Source organism: Fundulus heteroclitus, unplaced genomic scaffold, assembly GCF_011125445.2.
Source record: "Fundulus heteroclitus isolate FHET01 unplaced genomic scaffold, MU-UCD_Fhet_4.1 scaffold_36, whole genome shotgun sequence".
Lineage (NCBI taxonomy): Eukaryota > Metazoa > Chordata > Actinopteri > Cyprinodontiformes > Fundulidae > Fundulus > Fundulus heteroclitus.
The window spans coordinates 205301-215776 of record NW_023396770.1 but is presented as its reverse complement, the minus strand read 5'-3'; the positions used below and the strand labels follow the sequence as shown (position 1 = coordinate 215776).

The window sequence follows — 10476 nt, the reverse complement described above, 5'->3', positions numbered from 1 at the left end:
GTCCTCCTGATCATCGTCTTCATGGTTCTGACCTTCTGCCTGTCTTCTGACCTCCACCAGGAACTCACCGGGTTAGCTATCTGCCAGCTAGCGTCTACCTCTACGCCCGGACCAGAACATTAAGACCAGGTTAGAGACCGACACGCTTCTGTCTGAGCACTCTAGGCTAAACGTGGTCACTAACCTGTTGTCTCCTCCTGCAGAAGTTCCCGCTGTAGACGCTGATGCCACCAAAGCTGTTTCTGAGATTAATAAACTGTTTAAACGACTCTGTCTGCCTGCCTTGAATTCTGGGTCCACCTGTTCTGAGCCTAGCAGCAGTTTATTCCCCTGATGATGGCCACCACAGCAGCTCCATCAGACCCTGAGCTTTGCTTCGCTTGGACCTCCCTGACCGCGTCAGATTTACGTCAGCATGGGGCCAACACCACAGGGGAATGTGTTGCAGGTTTCTGGATCTCCACAATCAGCTCCAGCCTTGCTGTGAGGGAGGAAGAGCCTCCAGTAATCCACCTATCCATGGTCTTCCTCTTATGCCAGATTAGGTTGCACAAAGTGCATAAAGTGGTATTTTTAGAAGAATTTACTGCCTTCCTCTTGTGTTAAAATGAGGAAAGTTGAGCAGTTCAAGTTCTACTTTGGTATTGCTTTCACAATTAAAGACATACTAAATCTTTTTAGCTCATCAGCATCAAATAATGTTGTCTCGCACCCCCACTTTGGGAACCCCTGTTTTAGTGGGCAGTGTGCCGTGTGGACCTGTGATTTTAGCTCAATTTAGCCAAATGTGTTTTTCACCTCATCAAAGGGAATCTGGTGAAATAAAGGCTGTTTTCCTTCTGCATGCGACAGAGACTTTGATCGTGATATTTTCACTGTATATCATCAGCTCTGCCTGGATTGGTTCGCAAAGTGAAGAGGTTATAAAACTGAAAACCACTTTTATAACCTCCACTAGGCGTGGAAATCATGTCATCTGACAGCATCAGAAAAAGACCAGCTATAGGTTGTTAGAAAGGAACGACTGTCTAGTTTCTAAGGACACCAACCATGAGGGGCGGAGCAGGAAAATATGTGTCCACCATGTTTGGTAGACCTTTAAATGGAATCTCGAGTGTTTAAAGTTCTGTAAAACCGATTAGTAACTGTGAAAGAAACGATTTCAGCGACTTGCTTCAGGAACATTAAAGCCTTTTCCTTCTAGGGATTTAGAGAGTTTGGCCGTGTTTGAAGGACTCTTAGAGACGGTGAAGGACGTCGCCCTCTGGGCCCGGCACCAGGCGGGTCATCCTGTCCAGACTGGTGGTGAGTTCAGGGGTCAAAGAGGTCATGAGACGCTGAAGCTGATCTGGCCTCTACTCGCCGTACATCATTGATTTCCTCACCTTTACTCTAAAACAGGACCGGCCAAACAGAAATGGGCTCCAACAGGTGAAGTCTGTACTCGCTGACTTTTAATGCATAGGTGAGTTAAACGTTTTTCTGTTTTATTAACGATCATTTCTCTGTTTATCTTCATGTTCTGGACAACATGGCTGCTGTGTTCCCGTCTCCACCGGCCATCAGTCTGCCAGAAGACACCAGGACCCTTCACCAGCAGAATGAGACTAAAATATAGCTGGTGTGTAAAGCTCCTGTTCTTAAGGTTCCACCTTTTCCTGAAAATGTCATCCACAGTTTAGAAAACATCAAAGACCGCTTGTTGATAATTGATTTAAAGTAAAAAATGTTGATGCTTTAATGAATGCACGTTAACTGAGATAAGAAGTTACACTGCAAAGTTCTGTTGTTTTCAGATCACAGATGCAGTATTACTGCTGTTTGTAGTGAATTAACATCTGACTAACCCGGCTGGACTGTTTTATTGTTAATTGATCGGTTCCAAACCTGTTGAATGTTCATGTTGAAACATTCAACTTTGCCCAGAAAATGAAATTAGAACAAGTGTTGGGATGAAAGAAGACGTGTTGGACACAGCGCAGACTTTGTGATGTCATGGACCTTTTTATTGATTCCTTTTTATCACAGTAGCAGCAGTTGGTTCTGTATTCCAGATGTGTGATTTCAGTGCAGCAGCATTTTACAGCAGGAAGCCGCCCTGGATGAAATGCAGCGTCCCCTGGACTGACAGACCACCGCATGAGTTTCACAGCGAGCTGATCGATACTGTACACACAGGCTATTCATCAGAGAGCTGCAGCGGAGCGTGCTCAGTGCAGGCAGCTTCCACCAAAATGGACGCCTTTCATTCAGCGGCCGCGCTGGACGCCGCGCTGGACGCCGCGCTGGACGCCGCGCTGGAGGCCGCCATCTTTGATGCACCAGGGGAAAATAAAAGTCACACAGCAGGATTTTCTCTTGATTTGTACAGTTCAAAATCAACGTGACCAGTTGGACTGAAAGTGCAGCTTTTCTAAAATACATCAAATGTAAATAGTTTCATGTGAGCTGACTGTCAGGAAGCAACACCCCCCCCCCCCCCCCCCCGCCGTGTCCAGACCAGAACCATGAGGGGAAATCCGGAGGCCAAAAACTCGTGACTTTAGTGACTAAACTGGACGAGTTTTGTTCACATTTAACCAAGAATTAATCCAAGTTAAATCTCGCTGAAGTGTGATGGTGTTCAAACAGAACCACATGTCTCTGGTTCCTAAACCTGATAAATGATTTTATGGAGCTTAATCTAATGCGAGGTTCAACTGCCTTTACCTAACCAAGAGCTTCTGATTCCTGCAGTTGTGGATAAACTTAACATTAACCATAAAATTAACCATATATTTCTGGTGCTTAATCCTGACCTAAAGCTAAGAAATAAGCATAAATTTAGTGTGAGGGGACAAAATAATCCCTGGTTCTCCACTGGAAAATGGAGCTCTGCTTAAAGAAAGAGACGCAGCCTGAGCCACAGTGAGGAAAAACCTTTTCACTAAATTAATTGTTAAATTACTTTAATGAACATTATTTTCAGCAGACTCTCTACCAGTTACTATATATATGCTTCCTATTGGCAAAATTATCAGACAGCATGGGATTAATTTCCACTGTTATGCTGATGATACTCAGCTATATTTATCCATAAATCCTGATGAATCCAATCAATTACTTCGACTGCAGTCATGTCTTGATGACATCAAAAGCTGGATGACTTTAAATTTCCTGCATTTAAATTCTGACAAGACAGAAGTTGTAATCTTTGGGCCAGAGTCCTCAAAAAATAAACTTCTTAATCAATCACTTAATCTGGATGGCATTAACTTGGCCTCTGGTAATAAAGTAAAAAATCTTGTTGTTATTTTTGACCAAGACATGTCATTTAAATCCAATATTAAACAGGTTTCCAGAGTTTCCTTTTTTCACCTCCGGAATATCGCCAAAATTAGAAACATTCTGTCCAGGAGTGATGCTGAAAAACTAGTCCATGCATTTGTTACTTCAAGGCTGGACTATTGTAATTCTTTACTATCAGGAATTCCACAAAATGCAGTTCAAAGCCTTCAGCTGATCCAAAATGCTGCAGCAAGAGTTCTGATGAAAATCAACCAGAGGGATCATATTTCTCCAATTTTAGCTTCCCTTCATTGGCTTCCTGTTAAATCAAGAATAGAATTTAAAATTCTCCTTCTAACGTATAAAGCCCTTAATAATCAAGCTCCATCATATATCAGAGCTCTGATTACCCCGTATGTTCCTAATGGAGAACGGCGGTCTGTTGGCAGCAGATGGCGTGATGGCGGTCCATCACACAGGAAACATTTTGAGCTGCAGGAGGAAAACTCCAGCTGGATGGGAACCAGCAACCTTTGAGCAATCACAGGGTGGAGTAAGAAGCAGAAATATTCAGCTTCCTGAGCATCTGGACTCTGTCATCAGTTTTACTCCACATAGATCACATCTCAACATAATTCAATAAAAGACTTAAACTGTGTTAAAACTGACTTCTGAGAAACAAAGTATTTACATTTTAACTGCATTTTAAGGTTACTCTAAAAAGCTGGAATGAATCCTCAGAGATCAATAATCTGACGCGTTGAATGAGGACGTAGAAAACCTTCATGTCACTCAGCAGCTGCTCAGGCCTGCAGCACACCAGCTGCATTCTGCTAGGTTCTGTTCTGCTCGGTTCTGTTCTGCTAGGTTCTGCTTGGTTCTGCTCGGTTCTGTTTGGTTCTGTTCTGCTCTGTTCTGCTCGGTTCTGTTCAGCTTGGTTCTGCTTGGTTCTGCTCGGTTCTGTTCTGCTCGGTTCTGCTTGGTTCTGCTCGGTTCTGCTCTGCTCTGCTCGGTTCTGTTCGGCTCTGCTTGGTTCTGCTTGGTTCTGTTCTGTTCGGTTCTGCTTGGTTCTGCTTGGTTCTGTTCAGCTTGGTTCTGCTTGGTTCTGCTCGGTTCTGTTTGGTTCTGCTAGGTTCTGTTCTGCTCGGTTCTGCTCGGTTGTGTTCGGTTCTGTTCAGCTTGGTTCTGCTTAGTTCTGTTCGGTTCTGTTTGGTTCTGCTTGGTTCTGTTCAGCTTGGTTCTGCTTGGTTCTGCTCGGTTCTGTTCAGCTCTGCTTGGTTCTGTTCTGCTCAGCTCGGTTCTGCTCGGTTCTGTTCGGTTCTGCTCGGTTCTGTTCGGTTCTGTTCGGCTCTGTTTGGTTCTGCTTGGTTCTACTCGGTTCTGTTCTGTTCTGCTTGGTTCTGCTCGGTTCTGCTCAGTTCTGCTCTGTTCTGCTTGGTTCTGTTCTGCTCTGCTCGGTTCTGCTTGGTTCTGCTTGGTTCTGCTCGGCTCTGCTCTGCTCGGTTCTGTTCGGTTCTGTTTGGTTCTGCTTGGTTCTGCTCGGCTCTGCTCTGTTCTGCTTGGTTCTGTTAGGCTCTGTTCTGTTCTGCTCGGTTCTGTTTGGTTCTGCTCTGCTCAGCTTGGTTCTGCTCGGTTCTGCTCTGTTCTGCTCTGCTCAGCTCGGTTCTGCTCGGTTCTGTTCTGCTCTGCTCGGTTCTGTTTGGTTCTGCTTGGTTCTGTTCGGTTCTGCTCGGTTCTGCTTGGTTCTGCTCTGCTCAGCTCGGTTCTGCTTGGTTCTGCTCTGCTCAGCTCGGTTCTGCTTGGTTCTGCTCGGTTCTGTTCGGTTCTGTTCGGTTCTGTTCTGTTCGGCTCTGTTCGGTTCTGCCCGGTTCTGTTCTGCTCAGCTTGGTTCTGCTCGGCTCTGTTCTGCTCTGCTCGGTTCTGCTCTGTTCTGCTTGGTTCTGCTCTGCTCAGCTCGGTTCTGCTCTGTTCTGCTCTGCTCAGCTCGGTTCTGCTTGGTTCTGCTCGGTTCTGCTCTGCTCAGCTCGGTTCTGCTCTGTTCTGCTCGGTTCTGCTCTGTTCTGCTTGGTTCTGCTTGGTTCTGCTCGGTTCTGCTCTGCTCTGCTCTGTTCTGCTCGGTTCTGCTCTGTTCTGCTCGGTTCTGCTCGGTTCTGCCCGCCGTGTCAGCCGTGGCGGTTTTTCTCCAGCGGCTGGATCACTCCGTCTCCGTTTAGGCGCTCAGACTGCTGCTGACTGGAAGTTAAACTTTAACTCTGATTATAATGAAACTGTTTGCTGATCATGAACCTCGCCTGGAGGAAACTGAAGCTGACGAGTCTTCAGCTTTCTGGACGGAGGCGCTGGATTTAAGCTGAATCAGGTTTAGTGATGTTTTCTCTTGTTTTACACTGAAAGCTGTTAAATTGTGACTTTGCTTGGACCGCTGTGTGGGAGGAGGGAGAAGATACAGGAGCTGCTCTCTGGATCTACAGCATCTTTGGTTCTAATTTACTTTTTTATCTTTTCTCTCAGACTTCTTTAAAGTGGTAACGTCGCAGTAATGCACAACTCTGAGGGCTGGAGGTGGGCCAAAGCCCCCCAGGAGGCGCTCAGCACTTTCTGGCCAGACCGGGTCTGTTCAGAACCAAGCGGAGCAGAGGAGAACCGGGCCCAGTAGCTGAGAACCAGCAGAACAGGAGCTGAGAAAAGCTGCTAACCTCATTCTGACATCTGAAGAGGTAAAGTGTCTTTGGCATCAAAGATCCGGACTCATGCCAGACTTTAGCCTGAGCTTTGGTACCCATGGAGGCTAGATAACCAGAACCATTCAGAACCAGGCTAGGCCCAAAGAGGCCAGTCACAGAATAAACGAAGCTTGCAGTGATTTTCATGACTTTCCTGCTTTTAAATGGAAAATGTTGCCTGATTTCAAAGGTTCTGGCCAGAAAATATTTCCTCCCACTCTGGTTTAGTCATCTCAGACATGGCAGCTTGATGAGACTCATCAATCACATATTTTATTGGCAGGAAAAATGTGGTGGAAATTTGGCCAACAGAACCAGCCTAACATCCCTTTCTCATCTCCAGACCAAGAGAAGCTACTCTCAACGGGTTTCTAAATGTCCCTAAACCAAAATGCCTCCAACATTTTTTCAGAAAAGGTCCAAAACAGAGTCAGTCAAAGACACATTCTGTCCAAACTCTCTAAAACTTTTAATTACTTCCAATTCCTACCCATTTAAGTTTGTTCCCTCACTGTTTTAAAGTTCTCCTGATAAAATAACAGTTACCTGGAACTGAATCCTGGTACCTAGAACGACGGGCCAGCTTTTGAAGTCAGGTTCTGTGAGCAGTTTTCAGTGTTACCTGGTGTTCTGCTGGCTTTATACGTCAGAAGAAGAATTTAAAATTCTTCTTCTAACGTATAAAGCCCTTAATAATCAAGCTCCATCATATATCAGAGCTCTGATTACCCCGTATGTTCCTAACAGAGCACTTCGCTCTCAGACTGCAGGTCTGCTGGTGGTTCCTAGAGTCTCTAAAAGTAGAATGGGAGGCAGATCCTTTAGCTATCAGGCTCCTCTCCTGTGTAACCAACTCCCAGTTTTGGTCCGTGAGGCAGACACCCCGTCTACTTTTAAGACTAATCTTAAAACTTTCCTTTGTGACAAAGCTTCTAGTCAGAGTGGCTCATGTTACCCTGAGCTACCTCTATAGTTATGCTGCTATAGGCTTAGGCTGCTGGAGGACATCAGGGTCTATTTCTCTCTCTCTGCTGAGTTCTCCTACTGCTCTCCAATCTGCATTGTTTGTTGTTATTTCAGCTTTTAACTTTTTGTTCTCTGTCATTTTTCTCTTCATAGAAGGTACACCTGGTCTGGTGTTCTGTTAGCTGTGACATCATCAGGGGAGGCAGATCATCCACTATTACCATCTAACATTGTGAATTGGAGCTATAGAAATAAAATTGAATTGAATTGATGTTTAGTTTGCTGTTTTTTCCTCAGAGGAACATTTGAGGCTCGGCTCTAATTTTCTGGAGCTGAAGCTGTCGATGCATCAGGCTGTGGGATCGGCTGAGCCTGTCATCCTGCCAGTCTAGGTCCAAACCCACCAACAGGTAAATGTTCTGCAGCCGTGGTGGTAGAACGGTTCTGCCGTGTCTCTCCTGGTCCAGCAGAACCAGCCAGAACAGGCCTCTCTGCATGTATGTGAAATGCTGGAGGCTGGATACACTCACTGTCCACGTTAGACCCAGCTTGCTAATCCGAGTTGGACCTCAGAACTGCTTTAATTCTTCATGTCATTGATTGAACACCATGTCTGCGTGTTGAGAGTAATTATGAGCCGCGTCTGTCTCACCAGAACCTCACTATGGCAACACGCAGTGACAGCAAAGCTACATTCTTGATGTCAGAAACGTTCCTCATACAGTTGCTGCAGGTTCTACATCCATGTCATCATCTCTCCAAGAAAGTGCTCCCCATAGCAGGACACCATCAAGCAGAACATCATGTTCCCCTGTCTGACCCCACCGTCAGAATTTGTCCTCTAATCCAGACTCATCAGACCAGACGATGATGAGGAAATCTAAAACTAAATGAGGTGAGAGCAGTGGATGGTCTAAAGACGTGAAGCCAGTCAAACATCAAAGCTCATCCCTCATTTACACCATCAGACCAAGATATCCCAAAAAGCTCCATGTATACAACAATCAGAGACTTTAACCACGCTGTCCTGTCTCAACCTCTGAGAGCAAAACCTCCAGTTCCTAACAGAGGGAGCCATTAAACACCTGAGAACGTGAGGGACAAAGAAGCATTCTGCTGTTTCTCATCTTTAACAACATTAAAGCAGAAGCTTTAAGCTCCTCACTGGTTCCATCTCTGATGTATTCAGGCCACAGGCGGAGCCAGCTCTACCTGCCCCATGGTATTTCTGTCAGGTACCTGTTGATTAATTATGTTTACTTCAGTTTATTTATGTAACACCATTTCACAAAGTCAGCTTCCATCAGGTCCTCCAGGTTGGTGAGAAAGTTTCCTCTCTAAGGAAACCCAGCAGGTTGCATCAAGTCTCTCCAAGCAGCATTCACTCCTCCTGAAAGAGCGTAGAGCCACAGTGGACAGTCGTCTGCATTGTTGATGGCTTTGCAGCAATCCCTCATACTGAGCATGCATGAAGCGACAGTGGAGAGGAAAACTCCCCTTTAACAGGGAGGAGAACCTCCAGCAGAACCAGAACCAGGCTCAGTGTGAACGCTCATCTGCCTCCACCCACTGGGGCTTAGAGAAGACAGAGCAGAGACACAGAAAGCACAGAAGCTCACATTGACCCAGGAGTACTTTCTATGGTAGAGAAGACAGAGCAGAGACACAGAAAGCTCAGAAGCTCACATTGACCCAGGAGTACTTTCTATGGTAGATGGTGATAGTGGATGATTTGCCTCCACCCACTGGGGGTTTGGCCTTTAGAAGCACACAGCGCTGCCGTCTTTACACTCAGGGCAAATTAATATTTATAAAATGTGCAATCTTTGCCTTTTACGTAATACATGAAACATGTGATTCATAAATCTCTCATTGTGGCTCTTTGGTCTTGAGAACAGCTCAAAAGTGAAAGGATCAGCATTTTTGGAGCTTCTTCCATAAAATATTGCCTAAAAACGGACGTCCGCTGCAGCTCTGGATATCTGTTGCATTTTCTATCAATAATCAATTTTTCTGCTCCAAGTAAACAGATTTAGCTTGTTTTTCTGTTGCTGATGTTTTTCCTGCTTTAAATCTTTTTTAGGGGCTCATCGGCCCCAATCACAGCTTGACATTCACCGTGACAGTTTGTTGGCAGGAGGATTGAGTGATTTTGATAAGAATACACTGACATTTTCCAGCATTAAAAAAATCTCTCTTCTCCAACAAGTTTCAGGTGTGCTGAGCGCAAATGTCAGGTGATGACTGTGGAGTCCAGGCTGGTTTGGATTGTTTAATCCTGATATGAGAAGGAACATCAACGCTAATATTAACATTTAAGAGATCTGGGAGAAGCACCCTTTTTTCTCTGAGATGAATGTTTGGCACTATTTTACAGTCAACGGAGCAAAAAGTAAAAATCACACTGATGCACACAGATCGCACGGTTACAATCAGCTGGGAGTTCAAAGTGAAGAAGAAAGAGAAAGGAAAACATGCTCTGGCCTCAAAATCAAACCAAATGTTGTTCTTTTTGCAGAACTAGAACCATGCTTTACGTTACTGAGGGCCAGGAGCTAAACTAGCTGGTTGTAGGCACCAAGATTTTCTCATACTGAGTTGGGAAAATTAAACACAAATGTTTTTTTGTTTTTTTGCCCGCGGGGCTCTTAGTAGCTTAGTGTCAAGCTGTTTGTGCTTACCAGCCAACTGATGCTGGCTGTGGAAACTCTTATGGCTGCCGCCCCGTGCAGCACAGGAGAGGCCGTGGCTCCCTGCAGGTCCTTATGGTCCCCTTCCTTCTGCTCCACCATCAGGACGGATGGAGGGAAACTCCACTGAGGGATCGCAGCGTCTCCTTGTTCCTCTCGTTATCCAGAACAATCTGTGGCCTGAGTGGAGCCTGGACCAAAACAAATGTGCCGGGTCTTCAGCTCCCAGCCAACCACCTGCTTGTGGGCCCCATACGGGATTCATTTGAGCTGAAAGGTTGCTGAGCGTGCCGGGGCTAAGATGGGCTTTTTGTCTGGAGTCCACCTGGCTGCTGTATCAGAACCTTAACCTCCAGATTAACATGGGGGGCCGTCGTTAACTCACTTTTAGGCTAACTCTGATGGGGCCAACGTGAAACCATCAGCACTTTCAGATCAGGCAGGACTGGTACTACTAACCTGGGGGAGTTTATTGCGTCTGTCCCAGATGGGTCAAACTGACTATAAAAGCTGTTCTGCATCAATTAACCTGGGGTCATTAAGGAACCCGTGCAGAACTTCCATTCATAGAAAGTTACCCTCTGATAATGACGTAAGCCGTGGCCAATCCCACCTGGGACCCTGAATTCTGCCCATTTCCTTCCTACGTGCGCCTCAAGTCCAAAAAAGAATTAATTAAAAAATCCAATTTAATTTCTTACTTTACGTCTGAATGTGGTTTAAAACATGAAAACTTTTATGAATTTTTCAATTGGGTCGGAAAGCTGTGGGAGCTGAATTTGAACAACAACAACAAATTAACTAACTATGGTGTCTTACCAAAAAAGTTA

At 45.4% G+C, this 10476-nt stretch overlaps 1 long non-coding RNA gene across 1 annotated transcript; it reads left to right on the top strand.

The window, feature by feature from the left end:
* The first annotated feature begins 838 nt into the window (after positions 1-838).
* Positions 839-2484, top strand: LOC118559869. Its single transcript, XR_004928987.1, has 3 exons — positions 839-1431; positions 1567-1621; positions 2087-2484. It is a non-coding gene; the product is annotated as an uncharacterized LOC118559869 (long non-coding RNA).
* Positions 2485-10476: the final 7992 nt, after the last annotated feature.